Genomic DNA, 24654 nt, shown 5'->3' with positions numbered 1-24654 from the left:
GTAAAATTTTATTCTTATTGAATTCTACATTTCGATTACGGTTGACAGACGTTTGATAATCGCATGTATATGTATTCATAAACTAAAACTAAACAGCTGACACGTTTTCATACACTTACGGTACATTTACGAGAGCATAATTAGCCCTTAACCTATGTCTCTATCCCGAGAATATAGTGAAAACAAACGATTGTGCAATATTCGTTGTATTTGTGCCTGTAAATGGTAAAGAACATGCTGTAGAATAACCTGGAGGACTCAATATCATTATTAATGTTGTCATGGTCAGATCTTTCCCCAAATATTAACGAAAAGTGTTAACCAGTGAGTTGTTTCAGTACACCCTTAAGTGGTGATGAGGAAGAAAATATACCATTAAATGTATTGAGGCAGAACATGCTGCAAGTCTGTCAGAATAAAATTAATCGGTGAAATAACATTAGTTTCACTTAATTAAGAAGTGTCAGAAGAGTCGATATCTGCCAAAGAATCAGTGATAATTTTTGAAAGGGAAATTAAATGTGTCTGCCCATACTACCATACTACCATAGATTATGAAAACAATTTAGTTTTACATAAATTTGGAGACTAGAAAACTATATTCGTCCCTTAAGAAAGCAAATATATATACAGGATCATTTTTGTGTCCACTCCAAATTGAATAATTGTTGATCAATATATTTAAAACAAACTAAATTTAGCTTTTTATACCCACCACCATAGAATGAGGGTGTACAAATCTAGTCATTCCGTTTGTAACACCTCGAAATATTGACTATTGATTAATGAACGATAGCGGTCGAACGCGCAAAGCTAGCAGCTTGAAATTTTGCACAGATTTCCTAGTATTAACGTAGGTCGTTGTGGATTGCAAATGGCCCATATCGGTTCAGATTTGGATATAGCTCCCATATAAACCGATCTCCCGGCTTAACTTCTTGAGCCCTTACAAGCCGCAATTTTTGTCCGATTTAGCTGAAATTTTGCACATAGTTTTCTGTTGCGACTTCCAACAACTGTCCATATCGGTCAGAGTGTGGTCCAAATCTGTCTACAACCTGATATAGCTGCCATATAAACCGATCTACCAATTTGACATCGGTAGCCCCTAAAAGCCCCAATTTTCGTCCGATTTAGTTAAAATTTTGCACATAGTGTTCTGTTATGACTTCCAACAATTGTGCCAAGTTCGGTCCAAATGGGTTTATAACCTGGTATAGCTCCCATATAAACCGGTCTCTCGATTATCCCTGTTCTGCTCCTAGAAGCATTACTTTTTGCTGATTTGACAGAAGTTTGGTATATAGAATAAAATTATGCACTTCAACAAAATTTATTTCGAATACATTTTTAGCAAAATCTATGGAGGTGGGTTCCCAAGATTCGGCCTGTTCGGACTTCGAACGCTTTTACTACGCTTTGTTTTCTCTACCTGATTGAAGTGAACTGGCTGTAAAGGGAGAACAGGTCTTGCAATAATTACTCAACTCTATTCATACGCAAATATATTGTTACTGTCTAGTTGACGAAGAAAGCTGTGTCAATTTTTTCAACCGTGATATCTTTTTGTTTTCAAGTTTTTGCCTGTTAGGGCGAAGATAGTTAAATTTCAAAATGTTTCGTTTGTTTCTCTTTCGAGACGAGCTTAATGATCGGATATTTCTTTTGTAATGGAAAAGGAAAACCATTTATTTAACTACGCCCAATAACAATTTTTTTTAATATATGGCTTACAGGTTAACAAGTATTTCCTTCCTTTAATACAATTGTGATGTCTATAAAGTGAAGAAGGAAGAAATGCTTTTTAAATGGAAATAAATATTGTAGCAATGGTAATAAACCTCAGCATTTCGCGTATAATATATCAAAGTATTGATCCGAATGAAGAAATGTGGCGTAACTTCCTACGCTTCTGTCCATCAATACAAAAACGCTTAAATTATAGATAAATATTTAAATAGCCAAAACAATAGGGTAATTTTAATATATAACAAGTAAAAGCGTTCTAAGTTCGGCCGGGCCGAATCTTATATACCTTCCACCATGGATTGCATTTGTCGTGTTCTTTTCCCGGCGTCTCTTCTTAGGCAAAACAGGATATAAGAAAAGATTTGCTCTGCTATTAGAGCGATATCAAGATATGGTGTCGATATTGCGCCCTTTGGGGGCTCAAGAAGTAAAATAGAGAGATCGATTTATATGAGAGCTGTATCGGGCTATAGACCGATTCAGACCATAATAAACACGTATGTTGATGGTCATGAGGGAATCCGTCGTACAAAATTTCAGGCAAATCGGATAATAATTGCGACCTCTAGATGCTCAAGAAGTCAAGATCCCAGATCGGTTTATATGATAGCTATATCAAGCTATGAACTGATTTGAACCATAGTTATTGGATATCATAACAAAACACGTCGTGCGAAATTTCATTCCAATCGGATAAGAATTGCGCACTCTAGAGGCTCAAGAAGTCAAGACCCAAGATCGGTTTATATGCCAGCTATATCAAAACATGGACCGATATGGCCCATACCAATACCAACCGACCTACACCAATAAGAAGTATTTGTGCAAAATTTCAAGCGGCTAGCTTTACTCCTTCGGAAGTTAGCGTGCTTTAGTAGTTTTGTGGACTGCGATGGAGAAAAAGTGCAATATAAAGATAATACAACAAGTTCAGAGAACATGTTGTCTTGGCTTAGGTGGAGCGATGAGGACCACACCGACTAGGACACTGAAGACTATTCTTAATATCCGACACATAGACATACAGATTATGTGCGAGGCAGCCACTGTGCCTACGAGACTTAAAATGATGGGAGAATAGAAACAGCTCATACCATCGCTGTATAATCGAGGCGACGATAGGAAACCCGGAAGGAATGGAAGAGGTTTCCAATCGGATACCTGAGACGACCCTTGAGAACCAGCTAGAGGCACTGCTGCCAGCGGCACAGTCTTGGATTGACGGATGGATCAAAGCTAGAGAATAGAGTGGGCCTGGGGATCTACATTGATAACCTAGGGACTGAGATCTGTCTAGGATTGCCTGAACATAATGCAATCCTGCAGGGAGGATCCGGGGGATCACAGAATGTGTGGGGTGGTGTTAACGCGTAGACGTCGAGTATGAACATCTTTACGGACAGAAAATAGGCAATAAGACAATAACAACCAGCAAGGTAAGATCATGAACAATCTTGGAATGTAGGAAGGAAATTAACGCATTCTCTGAGGATGGCACGACCCGCATCGTTTGGGTGCCGGGTTAAAACGGAGTAACTGGGAATGAGAAAGCAGACGATTTGGTAGTGAAGGCCAGAGAGCTGCCGTTAATAAACTTGGTTAACCCGAAGCCTTTAAGGTCGACGCAGTCCGATTTCAGGGCCTGGGCGACGAATGCGTAGAACAGCGAAACAGTCGGTAGGACGGAGAAAATCCTATGGGGAGGTCCAGATCGTGAGAAGGCGATAATAACAGGAAACATAGGACTACGAGCTCACTTATATAAAATCGGTGCGGCAAGTGATAGTATGTGTAGGGCATGTGGGGAAGATGAAGAGACGTTGGAGCATTTCCTTTGTCATTGCCCGGCTTTCGCGTCTAACAGAAACCGGCACTTAGGTGGGGACACTATACCAGACATGAACCAATGTAGGAGAGTGGCATGGAAAACAATTAAGGATTTTGTAAGTGGCACGGAATTCCTAACTTAAACTTTTCTTTTTCGAGGTTACTTTTTAGTTTTTAGAGCGCATAACAAGCCAATTACTGGCTAAGGTGTATGTCTATCTAATATCGGCACCCTCTGTTCAACCTAGACTAACCTAACCTATATCAGGTTATGAACCGATTTGGTCTATACTTCCCGTATGTGATCATGCTAAATTATAGTTTATTTTCAGTCATACTTTCCATATACATATGTCTCAATATGAAAAAACAGACTTTAGGGTAAGGATTGCAAATTAACATTTTGATATGTTCCAAATAGAGCGCAATATATTGGTAGGTGAAACCAATAATTTCCAAGTGTGATTTTATGCTCATTTTCAGAAATTCTTCTCCATTTTAAGTCGTACCAATGTAGTGAGTTTCGTCTTTTTGGATTTATATAAAGGGTGATTTTTTGAGGTTAGGATTTTCATGCATTAGTATTTGACAGATCACGTGGGATTTCAGACATGGTGTCAAAGAGAAAGATGCTCAGTATGCTTTGACATTTCATCATGAATAGACTTACTAACGAGCAACGCTTGCAAATCATTGAATTTTATTACCAAAATCAGTGTTCGGTTCGAAATGTGTTCAAATTTTGACAAATTTTGTTCAGCGATGAGGCTCATTTCTGGTTGAATGGCTACGTAAATAAGCAAAATTGCCGCATTTGGAGTGAAGAGCAACCAGAAGCCGTTCAAGAACTGCCCATGCATCCCGAAAAATGCACTGTTTGGTGTGGTTTGTACGCTGGTGGAATCATTAGACCGTATTTTTTCAAAGATGCTGTTGGACTCAACGTTACGGTGAATGAACACATTTCGAACCGAACACTGATTTTGGTAATAAAATTCAATGATTTGCAAGCGTTGCTCGTTAGTAAGTCTATTCATGATGAAATGTCAAAGCATACTGAGCATCTTTCTCTTTGACACCATGTCTGAAATCCCACGTGATCTGTCAAATACTAATGCATGAAAATCCTAACCTCAAAAAAATCACCCTTTATTTCTTTATTTTCATTTAACAGGACCTGTCTTGAGCAGTGTTTCTTCAAAATTATGTTCATATGTCAAAAGTAACAAATGTGCAAATTGTTGCTAGCTATGCAAACGCCTGTTTGTATTATCCAATGTTGTTCAGTTTTGACGGGTTGTTTTTTTCGTTTTATTCTAGCCGAACATTTTGGGTAGTTGCTGCTCATTCACTACTCTATTGTATAGTTTTCACCCCACTATGAGTACAAATGTTGCTGACAAAAGGAAGGAAATGTTATGCATAACTTTGCTAGCCGTTTTTGCAGTTGCTGCTGGGATATTTTTATGTAGATTAGGGTAAATATGTTTAGTATTTTAAAATTTCGTTGTCTTTTTATCCTGCAGTGTAGACCTTAAATGTTCCATTCCAGCCATTGACGTATATACGAGTTCACTGTTATTTATTTTGGCTTCTTATATCCACCGGAATCAATACTTATAACTCCCTACATAAAGCGATCTCCCGATTAGAATACTTGAACATATTCAGTGAGCAATTTGTATCCAATGTGCCTGAATATTTTCATGTTGTGTTATGTAGGTCATTACCTGAATCTGTTGTACCATAAAGATGTCGAATATGCCGATTTGACTCGAACTACTTATACACAAAACATGGACAAATAAGTGCTCAAAAATTCCTTGGTAGTTGTTTTTTAAAATCCAGAATTTAAACCGATCTCTCAAAACCATGGCTGAGGTCTTTGCTTTCCGACAATAGCCTAAAACACCCTAATGTACAGATGTATTCTCGATTTACATGAATCTTTTTTTTTCGTTTTCGCTTCTATTTTGCATATGTTAAAGTTATTCAGAGAAAATACGAGGGTTAATATGAAAGTAGGAAAAAAAAACAATAATGAGGGATTCGAAGGACAATTGACACACAAAACACAATGTCCATGAAACCCTTGGTTTTATGCTAAATTGTTGTCCATTTATCTGAGATATAAACTTCCAACTAGAAATGTCAATCCAGTTAAGTATGTATAACGACTATATTTGCATTATAATATTTTAAGGTGTGGTTTGAAAAAAGCTGGTGGAAACGCGCCTATTTCTGCTGGCCTGGCCTATGTATGTCCACCACCAAAGATGGCCTTACGGAGTTAAATCAGAAGATTACCTTTATGGAAGCATAATTGATCTGATTAAAGCGATAGCAATTCCGCAATTTTTTGAGACACAAACAACTTACTAAAAATTTCAGTTCAAGGAATAAGAAATAAGCCGTCTATGCGCTTAAGAAATACGTTTGGTCGATTTGTCTATATAATTGTTGTGCTAAGGAAAGATTATCGAATACATATCAAAATCGGGATACATAAAACTTCGAGGTTTATGACGACTATATAGTTATCCATCCATTTATCTTTATCAATGATATCTCTTAAAAAGTGTCCCGTTAAAAGTCAATTCAATTACATCGGTCTGCTTTTAGAACCAGTAAAAACGTGCTAAGATCGGCCGGGCCGAATCTTGGGAACCCACCACCATGAGCTCAGTAACAAATTTACACAAGATGTACTTAATTGAAGAGCATAGTTTTACTTTACTACTGAAAAGCCGAGAAATTAAGATTTTTCAGCGAAATGTATAAAAATAAAGTTAAAACAAAACAAGTCTTATCACAATGGTTTTAGAAAACGAAATAGCAAATCCAACTGCGAACACCGGTGAAGGTGGGGAGGGTCCTTCAAAAAATGCAGCCAAGGAAGCTGCTAAGTAAGCCAAACATAAGGCGGCAGCTGGAAAGGGTGCTGAGGATTGCTCGCAGGCCGTAATGGCATGTGTGGAATCATCAATTCTAAGCAAAAACACGACGAAAGGAAATTTGTTACTGTTACTGATTTTAATAGTAACCGTTGAGTAGAGCGACGCGATTTCGTTTCGCTTTGCGAAGAAAACAAAATCCGCATCTCGGAATAGGTGCCTATTACGAAAAACTTTAAAGCCTTTCAGGAGTACGCTCAAAATTGACTCCAAAGACCCAAGAGCTGCGGTGGTAGCATCAGACAGTAGCATGTTGTCCTCCCATCCTATAGGTGTGGGTGCCTTGGCACCTGTAGTCGAGAGTAACGCTTCAAGCGCACAACCAGTGGTCAGACTAACAAATTAGGAAGATACGGATGAACCAGAAGTATGCACAGTTCGTCCCCAGCCTCTGAGTAATGGTGGGGTTTCGGATTCAGACAACGACATTGTCAACGAAAAAGTCACCGCAGCCGAATCGAGAGATGGGGGCAGCGGAATAATAGCAAAAGTGAGCGATGGCTTTGCTCAGCTGACAATCAGGCCGAGAATGCGATTCGGGGCATGACGAAGGAGACAGAGGAGTATATACCGGCTGCGCAATCGGGCGAAAGTGCAGGATGCTGGAAGGTATAGAACTGACATTCCAGGCACTTCTACGGAAGCTGGAAAGAGAAACAGATCTCCCGAATAGAATAACACTGCTAAAATTCTGAAGAAAAATAAGAGCTCACCGCTTTCAAGTCAGCACCTCCGCAATGGAGACTATAGACTGAATCCTGCGGAGGGAGACAAAGTCGGAACAGCAACGAAGGAAGCGCGCACGGTCCCCAAGTCTGAGTCATGGAGGACTGTGACCATAAAGGATGTCACAGCCACCACGGAAGGGGAAGATGGTCGCTGAGAGAGGTAAGGACCCGCCCTCTTATGCCGGAGTGGCAAGAAAGCCCAACAAAGATGAGATGACTTACGCAGTCATCGATATCGGCAGTGCATCCGGTAGGATTCCACCATGTCGTCAGTCCTAGGTAAGGCATTTGGATGAACATCCCACAGCTCACAAAGGCGACTATCTTATTCAAGGATGTGAGCGGCGAAATCACGACGCAACACATAATGGAAGTCTTAAACAAGCAAAACCAAGTCGTGGAAAATGGGAGTTTTTCCAAAGGGAGGAGAAAGCGGAAGGAATTCTTCTTGTGGTGGGCATTGATCAAGTCTCCGTGATAAGTTTGGCTATGACTAAAGACGTGGCCTACTACGGGGCCATGACCGTCTTTTTCAAGATAGGGAGGAAGGATCGGCAAATATCCCCATATTGTGTCATCATGCGGTGCAGTGAAGGGACATTCATTACAGCGTAACGGACAGGGGGCCGACTACGAGACAATTATCGACTCGCTTATTATTGGGAAGACAAGGATAAGCAAAGAGTCTAATACTAAAACATCAGGTAGTGGAGGGGTGAGAGACCCAACACAGCCTAACGAACAGGGACCCGACGACGGAACCATCAACGAATTTCTCGAAACTAAGAAGACTAGAATGGATAAAGATCCTAATGCTGAAACATCAGGCAGTGCAGTGACAGTTAACTCAATGCCGCCTTACGCACAGGGAATCAACGATAAGACCTACCTACTCCTGATGCAGAAAATTAGCAAGGGCAAGATTCATATTGCCTTCATTCGAAGCTATCGACGACTAAGTACAAAGTTTTTGGACCTGCGTTATTTGTCATAAAAATTAAAATTACATATTTTCACCAGAGTTGTCAACGTCGGACGCAACGTGATGAGATAGGGTAACGGTGGAGCAAACCTGGTATCACTTTATCTGCACGACCAACGCCGAATCCGATTATCTTCCGTAATAAGTTGAAAACCAACTGGCCAAAATTCGGAAGACTACTTTGAAGAAGACTTGGGCAAGATAATTTAAATTGTACAAGCAAAGAAGACATTGACGACAATGTTAACAGGATGACGACTGCTCTAGTGAAGTCTTTCGAAGATAGTTTTCCTCTTCGAGAAAGGAAATCAGCCCAAGAAAAACCCTGGTAGACCGGGGAGATTCGCAACAATGGGAAAGGTCAAGGAAACCTTTATGAGCTTCAAACCATTTAAGTCACCCGGACCTGATGGAATTTTTCCGGCGCTACTACAGAAGGAGTCAGGCTATTTGGCGCCCTACCTTGCCAAATATTTTTCCAGAGTGCTTGGGACTTGCATGTACTCCGAAATCATGGCAGAAGGCAAGGGGTGGTATTTACACCCAAGCCCGGTATGGCAAGTTTTGTGACAACAATGTTTCGAAACAAATGGTAAAATTTGCAGGAAATTTGAACAAGGAAAGCATTATCTATATTGAAGCTGAGGCCGTGAGTATTCCCAGCAAAATCGGCCATGTACAGAGTATAATCTTGAGCTGTCCATTAAACAATTGTTTGTGGTGTCACAAGCCAAGGCCCAACTGCCTTTGCAAATCGAATATGCATAACGTCCTGACAATCCTGAGGGTCTTACTATTATTATTAATTATTAATTAAGACACACGTTTGGACAATCGTGTTTTTGATTTAAGAACGGTAGCCAATCAAGCAATCTTCCGTATGGAAGTCGGTATTTGTCGTTTATTCCGTGACATACTTACCGACACAGAAATCCGTACACCGAAAATCATATTCGCCGCCAGTGAGGGAGGTGCCAATGTCTTCACAGTCATCTCTTTCAAAGATTCTCCTTTCTTGGCACAATCCCCTCAACTGTACAAACAAATGGCCATTGCTGCTGACTTTGACAAAAAAATATTTACGGTGAGTGCTGTATTTCGTGCCGATGATTCCAACACTCATAGGCATTTAACCGAATTTGTTGGCCTTGATTTGGAGATGTCTTTCAAATATCACTACCATGAAGTGTTACACACTATTGGTAATACATTTACCGATATTTTCAAGGGATTGCATGATCGCTACAATAGCGAAATTGAAGCTGTTGGACAACAACACAAAGTGGAACTATTTAAATACTTGGAGCCTACTCTCATTCTACATTTTCTGAAGGTGTAGCCACGCTTAGGGAAGCAGGTGTTGAGACTGGCGATGGCGAGGAGGATCTCTCAACGCCTAATGAAAAGCTATTGGTTTGTATTCTTAAGGCCAAATATGATACTTTTATATTTTGTATAAATTACCCTTGGCTATTCGGCCGTTCTATACCATGCCCGATCCCAATAATCTCATATATTAGAGGCGACGAAATATTGTCGGGGGCCCAGCGTACACACGACCCAGAATTCCACACAGAAAAGGCAAACACCATGGAATTGGTGTCACTAAAATCGTAGTCTACATTGAATCCTTCCGTAGTGGCTGTCCCCCTCATGCTAGCGGTGGCATTGGCGTGGATCGTGTAGTCATGTTGTATTTGGGACTTGGCCATTGTTCCCCCGTGATCCCAAGAGATTGACGCCTTAAGCCATTTCAAATAAAACGCATTATTACATACATACATTGGATAAACAAGCTAGAAGCTTTAGTAGAGGCCCAGTTTTCTAAGTTTCAATTTACTTTGTTTCTAGTTTTAAATATTTGATTCTCTATACATTGATTTACTTAAATGTTATATGCGAAACTTTTATCTTAAATTTTATTATATTTACGTTGTTTGACAATAAATCACCACGACTTTTCTATACGAACACAAAATAATTTCGGATAATACCACAAGGCTGATTTATACTATCAGCCCAAAAAAAGAAAAAGAGCTAAATTGGATACCATTTGGAACTCTATAATTATTTTTCAATCAATAAAATCGTATATTTGTATACCCACCACCATCGGATAGAGGTATACTAATTTAGTTGTTCCGTTTGTAACACCTCGAAATATTGATCTAGAACCCCACAACGTATATAGATTCCTGATCGTTTCGACATTCTGAGTCGAACTAGCCATGTCCGTCCGTCCGTCTGTCGAAATCATGATAGCGGTCGCACGCGAAAAACTAGCCGCTTCAAATTTTGCACAGATACTTAGTATTGATGTAGGTCGTGGATTGCAAATGGACCATATCGGTTCAGATTTAGATATAGCTTCCATACAAACCGATCTCCCGATTTGACTTCTTGTGCCCCTGGAAGTAGCAATTTATGTCCAATTTGGCTGAAATTCTGCACATGGTGTTCTGTTTTGACTTCCAACAACTGTGCCAATACGGTCCAAATCGGTCAAAAGCCTGATATAGCTCCCATATAAACCGATCTCCCGATTTGACTTCTTGAGCCCCTGGAAGAGTCAATTTCATCCGATTTGGCTGAAATTGTGTACAAAATATTTTGTTATGACTTCCAAAAACTGTGCCAAGTTCGGTTTATATCAGTCTTGAACCTGATATAGCTCTTATATAAACCGATCTCCCGATTTGACTTCTTGAGCCATTACAAGCCGCGATTTTTATCCAATTTAGCTGAAATTCTCGAAATCTAAAACTGCCAAAATTCTTGTTTCTGTGAAATTGGTGAAGATACATCAATTTTTTTTAATTGTGGAGCTATTTGGTCATAGAGCCGAATTTTACACTGATTGCCAACACAGTGCAAATATCTTTTGGAAGTTGTATTAGTAGCTTTGAACGGTAGACAACGGCAACTGCTCTTGCTGCTGCTCCGTGTGCCCAGTTTCGCATTAACGACGAAAAATACCGAAGAATAGAGCTGCTTAGAAAAAATCTAGCTCGAGGTATCGTAATGCAATTTGGATTGGCGTAAAGTAGATGATTAAAACTAGTTACAACAATTTTTCCAGCCAAGTTTTGAGAGAAAATTGTCTTGGCAAAAATGGGCATATTTTTATATCCCAAAAATCAAACGAAAACATTTCTCAAAATTCTTAGCTTTAGCCTTATCCGTAAAGAAAGAACATTTTAAAAGTTTTAGTGCCTAAATGTTCGAATTAAATAAAACCTCTAGTCGGCCGATAAATACTGTCAAGGTGTTACTGTATCGCAATTTCGCGATCTTTAGCTCAATCCGTAAATAAAGTACCATTTTGTACGTTTTAGTACTAAATGTAGAAATTTCAAAACAATCTCCTAGTCATCCTATCTGTAAATAAAGTACAACTTTGTACGTTTTAGTACTAAAATGAACGAATAGCAAAAAATCTTCTAGTCGCTCGTTAGATAGTGCCTAGATTTTACTGTATTTCAAATTTCAGAGCTGTAACTCAATTCGTAAAGAAGGTGCCATGTTGTACGTTTTAGTACCAAAATTCCAAATCTTCAATCGCCAAACCAAATAAAATCGGTACATAACCTGATATAGCTGCCATATAAGCCGATCTTGGGTCTTGATTTCTTGAGCCTGTAGAGGGCGCAATTCTTATCCGATTTGAATGAATTTTTGCACGACGTGTTCTGTTATGGTATCCAACAACTGTGCAAAGTATGGTTCAAATCGGTTCATAACCTGATATAGCTGCCATATAAACCGATCTGGAATCTTGACTTCTCGAGCCTCTAGAGGTCGCAATTATTATCCGATTTGCCTGAAATTTTGTACGACGGATTCTCTCATGACCATCAACATACGAGTTTATTATGGTTTGTATCGGTCTATAGCCCGATACAGCTCCCATATAAATCTATCTCTCTATTTTACTTCTTGAGCCCCCAAAGGGCGCAATTCTTATTCGAATTGGCTGACATTTTACACAGGTCTCCAACATTTAATTTAATTGTGGTGCTAACCGGACCATATCTTTATATCGCTCTAATGGCAGAGCAAATCTTCTCTTATATCCTTTTTTGCCTAAGAAGAAATGCCGTAAAAAGAAGTCGACAAATGCGATCCATGGTGGAGGGTATATAAGATTCGGCCCCGCCGAACTCAGCACGCTTTTACTTGTTTAATTTCACTGTTGAAGTAAATAAGCTATTTCGTACTTTTTGGTACCAAAATTAACGATTTGTTAAAAAATCATTTAATCAGCCAACATATATTTCTTAGTTGAATCTACATGTTAAATATCAGAGCTTTAGTTCAATCCATAAAGAAGGTATGAAATGGTACCAAATACCGTACTACACGTACGTTTCTTCCATTTCCATAACTACTTTGTCATATTTTTTCTATCTACCCCCTTTATTTCGCAACAACATTCGTTTAAGCCAAATTTAGAAGTTCTAGATCTACCCGTTAGCCATATGCAAAGATCAAATATTTCGTACCTTTTTGTCTAATTTTTTGTTCCTAAGTGTCCAAAGGTCAAAAACTCTTTTGGCATTCAATTTAAGTGGCAATAGTGTGCCTAAATTCCAAAATTTCAAAGCTCTAGCTCAACTAACAAGCAAGGTACCAAAAAGTACCAATTGCAGTATTAAACGTACCATTTTGCCACTTCCGTTACTATTTTGGGAAATTTTTGTCACCAAATGCAATTTTTTTGAGACGCTCTTTAATTTAGCCTTCATAATTCTAGCCCCATCTGTTCGCGCTGGGTAAAAAGTCACCATTTTGTACTTTTTTGTACCTAAACGGACGAATATCACAAAACCTCGTGTTATCGCGAGCCTATTGGGTTAAATTGTTAGCTCTAAAAATATTTATTGAAACTTGTGTATAGAAAAAGTTTTATGAAAATGTTGTTTGCGACAGATAAGCATAATAAAAAGACTTTAAAAAAGTTTATACAAAATTAAATTTTTGCTTTTTTAAAAATAGTCTCAAGATTAGTTTTTCAGTGAAAGTTAGTGTTTTGAAAAAAAAAGTAATTAAAATATAATCTTTCGAAAAAAAATTAAAAATGTTGTCTTTAGAATAATATCATTAAAAATTTTTTGGAAAAAATGTCATTAACATTTTGTTTTTACTAAGAATTTCATTACAATTTCGTCTAAAAAAAATAATTTTAAGGCGGTCTTCAAAAAAATCCGGCAAAACGTTGTCTTTGTAGAATATTATAAATTTGAATTTTTGTCATTATAAAAAATTTTGATGAAATTTTGGTTTAGAAAAAATTTTATTTAAGTTTCTTCTTTAGACGAAATCGGGGGATCGGTTTACATGGGAGCTATATCCAAATGTGAACCGATACGGCCCATTTGCAATCCCCAACGACCTACATCAATGTAAAGTATCTGTGCCATTGTGATTTCGACAGACGGACGGACGGATATGGCTAGTTCGAATCATAATGTCGGGCCGATTAAGAATATATATACTTTATGGGGTCCAAAATCAATATTTCGAGGTGTTACAAACGGAATGACTAGATTAGAATACCCATAATATGGTGGTGGTTATAACTACATATGGGAGTGGTTGTTTTCGCACACTTAAATACCCACTTTGGGATGGATATTTCTCTATGGCGTAAATATTACGAAGCAATGTACATGCCATGGAAACTCTTCTTGTGTTGTTTTGTTTCTGGCAGCCATTTGTATGCTACTCTAATGATTTTTGTCACTCTCCTAGTTTAACATCCGCAGTCGATTGAGCTACAACACACCGACTGTTGTTTGCTCAGTCAAAACAAAAAAGAAAAAAATGTTTTGTGTGAGAATGTGGCTATACCAGTGACGAGCACACAATTGTAAGTAATCGTAATCCCATGAGCCTGCTTGAGATTATTTTCCTGTGTACGCACAAAGAATTGCACAATATAGTGAGTAATTTTGCTAACCACAAGAAAATAATTATTGGGCCGGTACACGAATAATTGTTTTCGGCTATCGAAGCACTTTTACAATTAAAGAGTTTTTGATTTTACAACAAAAGGAAGGTCCTTTTACCGCAGACGAACCTTCAAAAGGGTTTACAATAAACAAAGTTAGTTACGTTCAATAATGCTACGTTTATGGTTAACATTTGATATGTTGAAAAGAAACGTTACACGATCACAAAAAAAGTAAAACTTCGTTAGAAAAGTATTTGGTTTGTTGTTAAAATTTCCCGAACGTATTATTTTTTGTGTGCATAACAAAACACTAAGTGTATAATGTTATCGACCGATTCGGATCGTACTTGACATTCCTGTTAGAAGTCATAATAGAACACTACGTGCAAATATCAGCCCAATCGATTATTATCCGATTGGGCTAATTCTTGGGGCTCAAGAAGTCAAGCCGAAGCACCACATTGTATGGGAGCTATATTCAAATCTGAACCAATATTGCCCATTTGCAATCCCCAACGATCTCTATCGATTAGAAGTCTCTGTGCAAAATTCAAAGCAAATATCTTTATTCGTTCGTCCGCTTTTTTGATTTTTTACATTGCTAGATCAACTCGGAATGTAAAGACAATCGAGAATATCAGACATGATCCGGTTTTCGAATTCGCAAAAGAAAAAGATTTTTTTTTTTTCTATTTTTAGTCTTGTTCTTTAATGAGTTAATATCGCACGAAGCTCCTCTTAATATATAGAAATTTGATTCAAGTATACATTCCAACATTGATGTATTAAGTTTTGCAAGAAACCCGTAACAGACCTATATAAATAGTTAATGGGGTCACAAAAGCGTATTTAGTGTTAAAAACAAACATATACCTTCCCCCCAACCTAAGGTGGTGGGTATAAAATTTTGTTGCTTATATCAAATCTTCCTATATTTGCTCTATTTGTTGTTGTATAAGGTAACTTTTTCGATGACTTCTAGAAATATACGAATATTTTGATTGATTATGTCACGGGACGAAATTCATAGTGGTATGAATTATATGCTTGTTGAATACGATGCGTAAAACTGACACCAACTCCAGAAAAATTCTTTGATTCCGACTCCGCAGCGTCGATTTTAAGACTCAATCGTCTAACTAAAGGGACTAAAACTTTGTTATTCTATAAAAAAAATAGCCAAATAAATATTATGAAAAAAATTTAGAGCAACAACTACTTTAACCTGAAAATGTAAGTTATATTTTTACTGATTACTGGCGTTTTGGATTTTAGTGTATTCAGAAGAGTGAAATAGGGTTGGCCAAAAATAAAATTTTCTTTGCACTAGATTCCATATTCAATTTACACGCACGCCTATGCTCTGTGTTTCAGGCGTTGTTGTTGGCATAGGCTGAGATATGCGGACTACGCCCACTAGGACACTGTAGACTATTCTAGACATCCGACCCATTCACATACAGATTAAGATTGAGGCAGCAACTGCAGCTATGAGACTTAAGGCGATGGGGGAATAGGGGATATGAGCAGGTCATATCATCGTGGTATAATCGAGATGGGAATTGGGTATTGCCATCTGGAGTATCATGCTACAGGGATCAAAGCTAGAGGATAGTGTGGATCTGGGGGTCTACATTGAGAACCCAGGGACTGAGATCTGTTTTGACTGCCTGTCCAAAATTCGATCCTGCAGGCGAATACGGAATGTGGTAGGTGGTGTGGTGTTCTCGAGAGGACGTCGAGTGTGAACATCTTTACGGACAGTAAATTGGCCATCAGGGCAATAACAACCAGGACGGTAAGGTCACGAACAGTCTTTGAATGTAAAAAGAAGACTAGCGATTAACGAGAATTACACAATCCATACCGTTTGGGGGCCAGGTCATAGCGGAGTAAGGGGGAATACAAGAGCAGAGATTTGGCAGGGGTTGCCAGAGGACTGCCGTCAATAAACTTGGTTAAACCGAAGTCATTCGGGTCGACGCAGTACGAGTTAAGGGCGTGGTCGACGGACACGGGCGAAAATCCTATGGGGGATCCAGATCGTGGGAAGACGAGGCTATTACTGAAAGGAAGTAAGAAGGTATTGGTATCATAACGGGACTCGTAGGACTACGAGCTCACTTTTATAAAATCGGTGAAGCAAGTGGTAGCATGTGTAGGGCGTGTGGGGAAGATGATGAGCCATTGGAGCATTTCCTATGTCATTGCCCATCTTTCGCGGTTAACATACACCGGTACTTAGGTAATTTTATTTTCCGATATTACTAAAGGGTGATTTTTTTGAGGTTAGGATTTTCATGCATTAGTATTTGACAGATCACGTGGGATTTCAGACATGGTGTCAAAGAGAAAGATGCTCAGTATGCTTTGACATTTCATCATGAATAGACTTACTAACGAGCAACGCTTGCAAATCATTGAATTTTATTACCAAAATCAGTGTTCGGTTCGAAATGTGTTCATTCACCGTAACGTTGCGTCCAACAGCATCTTTGAAAAAATACGGTCCAATGATTCCACCAGCTTACAAACCACACCAAACAGTGCATTTTTCGGGATGCATGGGCAGTTCTTGAACGGCTTCTGGTTGCTCTTCACTCCAAATGCGGCAATTTTGCTTATTTACGTAGCCATTCAACCAGAAATGAGCCTCATCGCTGAACAAAATTTGTCAAAATTTGAACACATTTCGAACCGAACACTCGTTAGTAAGTCTATTCATGATGAAATGTCAAAGCATACTGAGCATCTTTCTCTTTGACACCATGTCTGAAATCCTACGTGATCTGTCAAATACTAATGCATGAAAATCCTAACCTCAAAAAAATCACCCTTTATTTATACGCTTCACAATAGGATGGGAGATACTAATTTCGTCATTCCAATTGCAAATCCTCGAAATATGCGTCTAAGACCCCGGAAAATATATTTATTCTTGACCGTCATGGCATTTTAAGTCTATCTAGCTATGTCTGCTCATCTGTCTGTCAAAAGCTCGCTAAATTTCGAAGGACTAAAACCAGGCGCTTGAAATTTTGCACAAAACCCTGATATAGCTACCATATAACCAATCTCCCGATTAAACTACTTGAGCTTCTAGAGAGCGCATTTCTCATCTGATTAGGCTGAAATTTTTCAAGTAGTGTTTTGGTGTGATTTCCAACAGCTGTGTTAAATATGGTTGAAGTCCGTTCAAAACCTGATGTAGCTGCCATATAAACCGATCTCCCGATTAAACTTCTTGAACTTCTAGAGAGCGCAATTTTTATCAGATTGCGCTGACATTTTGCACATGTCGTTGAAGAATGATTTCCAAGAACTTCGCCAAGTATCAGTATCAGTATAAATCAGTCCAAAACCTGGTATAGCCAACATATAAACCGATCTCCGGATTTGACTTATTGAGCTTCTAGAGTATTACTTCCTACAACTGTGCTAAGTATGGTTCAAATCGGTTCAAAATCTGATGTAACTGCCTTATAAACTGATCTCCCGATTAGACTTCGTGAGCTTCTAGAGGGAGCAATTCTTATCCGATTTGGCTGAAATTTAGCACATGTCGTTGAGGAATGACTTCCAACAACTATGCCAATATGGTCTAAATCAGTCCATAACCTGATATAATCACCATATAAACCGATCTCCTGATTAGACTCTTGAGGTCGCAAGACTTATCCAATTTGGTTGAAATTTTACATAGGTCGTTTTGGTATGACTTCCAACAAGTATGGTCAAGGTTAGGTTAGGTTAGGTTTAAGTGGAAGTCTGTCATCAGACTCACTTAAACGTTTTCGTCTATTGTGATACCACAGGTACAGAAGAAGGAAGATTCCTTCAAGTTCCTCCCGTTGAACCATCCAGATCGCTTTAAAAAGACCAATAACTTGCGAATTTCCACATCCGCTAAATCAAACAGGTTCTAAAAAAAGAAGAACCTTCTGACTGCTAGTGCGGGACACACAAACAGGAGGTGTTCTATAGTCTCTTCTTCTTCGATGTCCTCACAGCTTCTGCAAAAGTTGTTGCTGGCAACCTTCAGTCTGTCAGCATTTTAAGTATGGTCTAAATCGGTTGATAACCTTATATAGGTGCCGTATAAATTTGACTTCTTGAACTTCTAAAGGGAGCAATTCTTATCCGATTTGACTGAAATTTTGCACATGCCTTTGAGGAAGGACTTGCAACAACTGTGCCGAGTATTGTCTAATTCATTCCATATTCTGATAAGCCGCCATATAACTGATTTCCCGATTAGAGTTCTTGAGTGGGCAAGTCTTATCCAATTTGGTTCAATTATTGTATAGGACGTTTTGGTATGACTTCCAATTTTTACTAAATTTTTGCAGGTGATATTTTTCTGTGACTTCTAACAGCCATGACAAGTACGGTCTATATCGGTCAATTTGTATCATATGTATATTGAAAAAGTTATTCAAAAACCCTGACAAATGCCATCCATGTTTGTAAAAGATTCGGTCCGGCCGAACTTAGCACGCTTTTACTAGTTAATATTTAGAACGCACAGCAAGCCAATTAACGTCACTCTTTTCAACTAACCTAACCTAAACTTAGCGTTAATTTTTGTTTAAAAGCATATAAATAGTAGATTTGTTGGGAATCTTGGATTAAAAAATCTGTACGAAATAATAAGGTTTGTGAAAGAATGTGTTATGTTTTGGTCTTGCAATTACAACAACAATATTTCGATAAAAGTGGAAGATGCTGACAAAGGCTTTTGGAAAGATGCGTTTATTTAACTTATAACAGTGAAAATACGAGTACTTCTACAATTACAAATAAATGCTGCATTTGTTATACCCACCACCGAAGGATGGGGGTATATTTGCAACACATCGAAATATCCATTTCCGACCCTATAAAGTATATATATTCTTGATCAGCGTAAAAGTCTAAGACGATCTAGACATGTCCGTCCGTCTGTCCGTCTATCTGTTGAAATCATGCTACAGTCTTTTAAACTAGAGATATTGAGCTGAAATTTTGCACAGGTTCTTTTTTTGTCCATAAACAGGTAAAGTTCGAAGCCGATCGACCGATTTAGGGTCTTAGACCCATAAAAGCCACATTTATTATCCGATAAATAAAGCTAAATTTTATTGAAAACTAGTTCGTTTTAACTGAACCGTGGGGTCACCATTTTTGAAGTGTACGTGTACAAATTCTGATCAAAATTCGTGTAGAAGAAAGAGAAGAGTTCTTGTATATATCGATCAAGTTTTGAACATACTCCTTCATTTTAAATATGTGGACTTATGTCGTGAAAACTGAGTCAACCTAGTATTGATAGAAGTGATCATCGTATTGTGTATCTGTAGCCTTGGCATCCATCCTTCTTTCCATCCATGTCTAGATATGAGTATATTTGTGCATATTGTATGTACGTACAAACGTAAAGAAATAAAAATGTGTCAAGTTAAATTTCAGTCACGCACAGTTGTCAGCTTATGTCAGTGTTTAAGTTATGATTATTATTTTCATTTTTTGTATCTTTTCTTTCTTTTGTGTTGTGTCGGATTTTTGTTCTCTTCATAGACACGAACACACATTGCTGCGCGGAGTCAGTCAGTCACTCAACCAGTCATATATTTAAAATAGATTAATGTCAAAATTTTTGACAGATTTCATAGCATGGCACATTGTAATGTCAACATAACAATAATTAATTGTAAATGTTGCAATAACAACAACAGTAACGCCAATGACTTCAGCGTTTGCGGTGGCAACAGAAACACAAACTCACACTGGCTTCTCTCATTGATCTCTGTCTAGCTTTTCACTTTTACTTGTTTGTGCCGTGGCTCTTACTGTGACTGAACCAAATGAAATGTAACGAAATGAAATGAGTAATGACAAACTGTCACATGAAATTTAAATTAACATTTGTTTCTTGAGATCTTGGTTGCAGCAAAAATTGGAAGTGCAGATTTGAGTATGAGTGCGAACAGAATCGTTTCCAAGCTGTAAGTTATATACAGCGATGCAAAAAACACGCACAGAGAAATTGGCTCAAAGTAGGAAAGCCGTACTTGAAATTATACCCTCCACCCTAAGATGGGGTTATACTAATTTCGTCATTCCGTTTGTAACACATCGAAATATTGATCTGAGACCCAACGAAGTGTATATATTCTTGATCGCCTTGACATTCTTAGTCGAGATACTCATGTCCGTCCGTCTGGCTATCTGTCGAAAGCACACTAACTTTCGTAGAAGTAAAGCTAAGTGCTTGAAATATTGCACAAATACTTCTCATTAGTGCAGGTCTGAATTGGAATTGTAAATGGGCCAAATCGATCCATGTTTTCAGGAATGTAGCCAGGAATTTTTTTGGGGGCCCACCCCACAAAATTTACAAAGTTTTTCTGTTATTGATTGAGGTAAAGATACCTCAATTTTTATGCTTAGTGCATTTGTTTGTAACACCCAAAAGGAAGAGAGAAAGATGCATTGAAAAGTATACCGATCAACTTAGACTCACTTCCTGATTCGATTTAGCTATGTCTGTCTGTCCGTCTGTCCATGATAATTTGTGTGCAAACTACAGGTAGCAGTTTTCATTCGATCGTCTTCAAATTTGGTACAGGCATGTTTTTCGGCCTAGAAACAAAGCCTATTGAAATTGGAAAAAATCGGTCCAGATTTAGATATAGCTTCCATATATATGTTCGTCTGATTTGCTCTTACTATGCAATAAAATGGGGATTTGTTAACCGTTATCTCGAAATTTGGCAGGAAAGATTTTCTTATGACTCTCGATATTACTGATGGAATTCATAGAACCGATTTCTAGATATTTAGATATTGCGCATATATATATATATATATGTATATATATGTATATATATATATATATATATATATATATATATATATATATATATATATATATATATAGCCACTGCTAGCGCACTTATAAACCCATCTTGCCAAAATTTTGTTGCTAAACGCTTTCCTCGTCGACTGCCACAGTATCTGAGAAGTTTGCTCCAAAATGAGTTCACATTTAGGTATATCTCCATATATATGTTCGTCCGATTTTGAGAAATATTGCACTAAAGTGCTCATTTTTTAACAGGTTCTCTCGAAGTTTGGCCGGAAGGATTTTCTTATGGCGCCCAATGTTACTGGTGAATTTCATAGAATTCGGTCTACATTTAGATATACCTGTACCGATTTTCACTTCTATCGTCACTTCAAGCGCATTTATTGACCAATATTGCCAAAATTGTGCACAACTCTTCTTCGTCGCCTACCACATTATCTGAAAAGTTTCCTCGAAATCATTTCAGATTTAGTTTGAGCTCCCATATATATGTTCATCAGACTTTGGGTAATTTGCAATAATGTTGTTATTTGATAACCGTAGTTATTGCAGTTAGAACATATTTGCTCGAAATTTGATACGGATTGTTTAATAACCCATCTGAAAACATCCACCGAAGTACATCAAAATTGGATCAGAATTGCATATAGTCCCACTTATAGGATAGGTGGTTACTGGTTTTGATTACTTTAGGCTTCTTTTAAGAAATTTGTTGGAAGAAATGATTAAAATTTGTGAAATTTTACTGTAAGAAGCTACTTGATCCATCCATTGGAATTCATTTCGAAATTTGGCTGAGCTTGCTCGCATTTTTTGTTTTTCTCTCCTAATGTGCCCATGACTGGCATGGCCTTTTGTAACTAAATTTAAAGAAGGTTATGGAAAGTATACATTCAGCGGTGATTATAAACATCCACTGATAACACATTTACATATATGTTATATTTCTTGCACAGATGCTAAATATTGATGTATATCGTTGGTGATTGCTAATGGACCATATCGGTTCAGATTTAGATGTAGCTCACATATAGACCGATCTCCAAATTTGACTTCTTGAGACCTGAAGGCCGCAATTGTTGTCCGAGTTGACTGAAATTTTGCATGTTGTGTTCTATTATGACTTTCAATACCTGTGCCAAGAGCGGTTCAAATGGGTATATAACCTGATATAGCTCCCATACAAACCGATCTCCCGATTTGACTTGTTGAGTCTTTTCAAACCGCAATATTTGTCCGGTTAGGCTGAAAATTTGTCTGCAGTAATCTGTTATGACTTTTAATAACTATCCAAGTACTGTTCGAATCAGTCTATATCATGATATAGATCCCATCAGGGAGAGCCAGGATTTTATTTGGGAGGGCCCTCCCCTGATTTTTTCTAAATCGGAAATTGCCAAAATGTTTTTGTTACTGTGAAATAGGTAAAGATACCTTAAATTATTTTTTTGAAAATTGTGGTCGCTATTGGGTGCAGGAACTGACCCATCAGCATTATTTGGTCATATAGTCAGAGCTGATTTTTGTACTGATTGCCAATACACTATTTATAGGCCGATCCTAATCTTTCAAACCCTTCCAAGTGTGGTTGTCTTTACGAATATCTTAGTTTTTAGTGAATGTTTCAGCGAATCAGCTACACAATTTTGATGACAATTTTTCATTTCATAGTGTTATGATTTCAACAGATTATTACTTGTGTCCGTCTATTGATTTCAAATGAGTCTTACTATTTTATTGGAGATAAAATAAGAAAAGGTGGTAGAATTAAAAATCAGAAACACGAAGAGATTTCTACGTTACGCAGTTGGAAACTTTTTTCTTTCTTTGTCCACTTATTGATGTTAAATGACCTAGCGACAAACGTAAGTGTAATATAAGACTTGCTTTCATCATTCATCATCTGTTGACTAATATTATTTTAACACATTTTCTTACTTATGGTGGGTAGTATGTTCGTGTTTCACAGTGAAAACTAATACTTTTATGATTTATTTTAGATAATAGATTTTGACAGATCATTAGGGCATTCCCATTATATATGATAAAATTTTAACAAAATTATTATGTTACCAGTGATATTTTTAGTTTTTCAAAAAATTAATCGTGAACAAGTAAAAGCGTGCTAAGTTCGGCCGGGCCGAATCTTATATACCCTCCACCATGGATCGCATTTGTCGAGTTCTTTTCCCGGCATCTCTTCTTAGGCAAAACACGATATAAGAAAAGATTTGCTCTGCTATTAGAGCGATACTAAGATATGGTCCGGTTTGGACCACAATTAAATTATATGTTGGAGACCTGTGTAAAATGTCAGCCAATTCGAATAAGAATTGCGCCCTTTGTGGGCTCAAGAAGTAAAATAGAGAGATCGATTTATATGGGAGCTGTATCGGGCTATAGACCGATTCAGACCATAATAAACACGTATGTTAATGGTCATGAGAGAATCCGTCGTACAAAATTTCAGGCAAATCGGATAATAATTGCGACCTCTAGAGGCTCAAGAAGTCAAGATCCCAGATCGGTTTATATGGCAGCTATATCAGGTTCTGAACCGACTTGTACTTTATTTGACATAGTTGTTGAAAGTAACAATAAAAAACGTCTTGCGAAATTTCAGCCAAATCGGATAGGAATTGCGCCCTCTAGAAGCTCAAGAAGTCAAGTCCCAAGATCTGTTTATATGACAGCTTTATCAGGTTATGAACCGATTTGAACCATATTTGGCACAGTTATTGGATATCATAACAAAATACTACGTGCCAAAATTCATTCAAATTGGATAAGAATTGCGCCCTCTAGAGGTTCAAGAAGTCAAGACCCAAGATCGGTTTATATGACAGCTATATCAGGTTATAGACCGATTTGAACCATACTTGACACAGTTGTTGGATATCGTTACAAAACACGTCGTACAAAATTTCATCCCAATCGGATAAGAATTGCGCACTCTAGACGCTCAAGAAGTCAAGACCCAAGATCGGTTTATATGGCAGCTATATCAAAACATGGACCGATATGGCCCATTTACAACACCAACCGGCCTACACTAATAAGAAGTATTTGTGCAAAATTTCAAGCGGCTAGCTTTATTCCTTCGGAAGTTAGCGTGCTTTCGACAGACAGACGGACGGACGGACATGGCTAGATCGACATAAAATTTCACGACGATCAAGAATATATATACTTTATGGGGTCTCAGACGAATATTTCGAGTAGTTACAATCAGAATGACGAAATTAGTATACCCCCCATCTTAAGGTGGAGGGTATAAAAATCAATTTGTGTTTGTTTGTAGATTTGTTTGTTTGTTTATTTGTTTATTTGTTTGCTTGTTTGTTTGTTTGTTTGTTTGTTTGTTTGTTTGCTTGTTTGTTTGTATGAATACGAATCTGATATCCAAATGTGGGACCACGTTTCTGGGGGTCCACCCCTTCCCCAAACACCCCCCAAACAGGACTTTTTATTTACTAACCATGGGAATATGGGGCTTAAATAAAAGGTATTTGAATATAGAATTAGAATCTGATGTCCAAATATGGGCCCAAGTGTTTGGGGGGCCGCCTTTCACCAAAAACATCCCCCAATGGGGACAAATTTGCGACCATAGC

The 24654-nt window shown here is 37.9% G+C and overlaps 1 pseudogene; it reads left to right on the top strand.

The window, feature by feature from the left end:
* The first annotated feature begins 8649 nt into the window (after nt 1–8649).
* LOC106088720 (aspartate--tRNA ligase, cytoplasmic-like) lies at nt 8650–9987 on the top strand (annotated as a pseudogene).
* The last annotated feature ends 14667 nt before the right edge of the window (nt 9988–24654 follow it).

This window comes from Stomoxys calcitrans, chromosome 3 (assembly GCF_963082655.1).
Source record: "Stomoxys calcitrans chromosome 3, idStoCalc2.1, whole genome shotgun sequence".
Classification (NCBI taxonomy): domain Eukaryota; kingdom Metazoa; phylum Arthropoda; class Insecta; order Diptera; family Muscidae; genus Stomoxys; species Stomoxys calcitrans.
The sequence above is the reverse complement of the archived record's forward strand: the minus strand, read 5'-3'. Positions and strand labels throughout refer to the sequence as shown.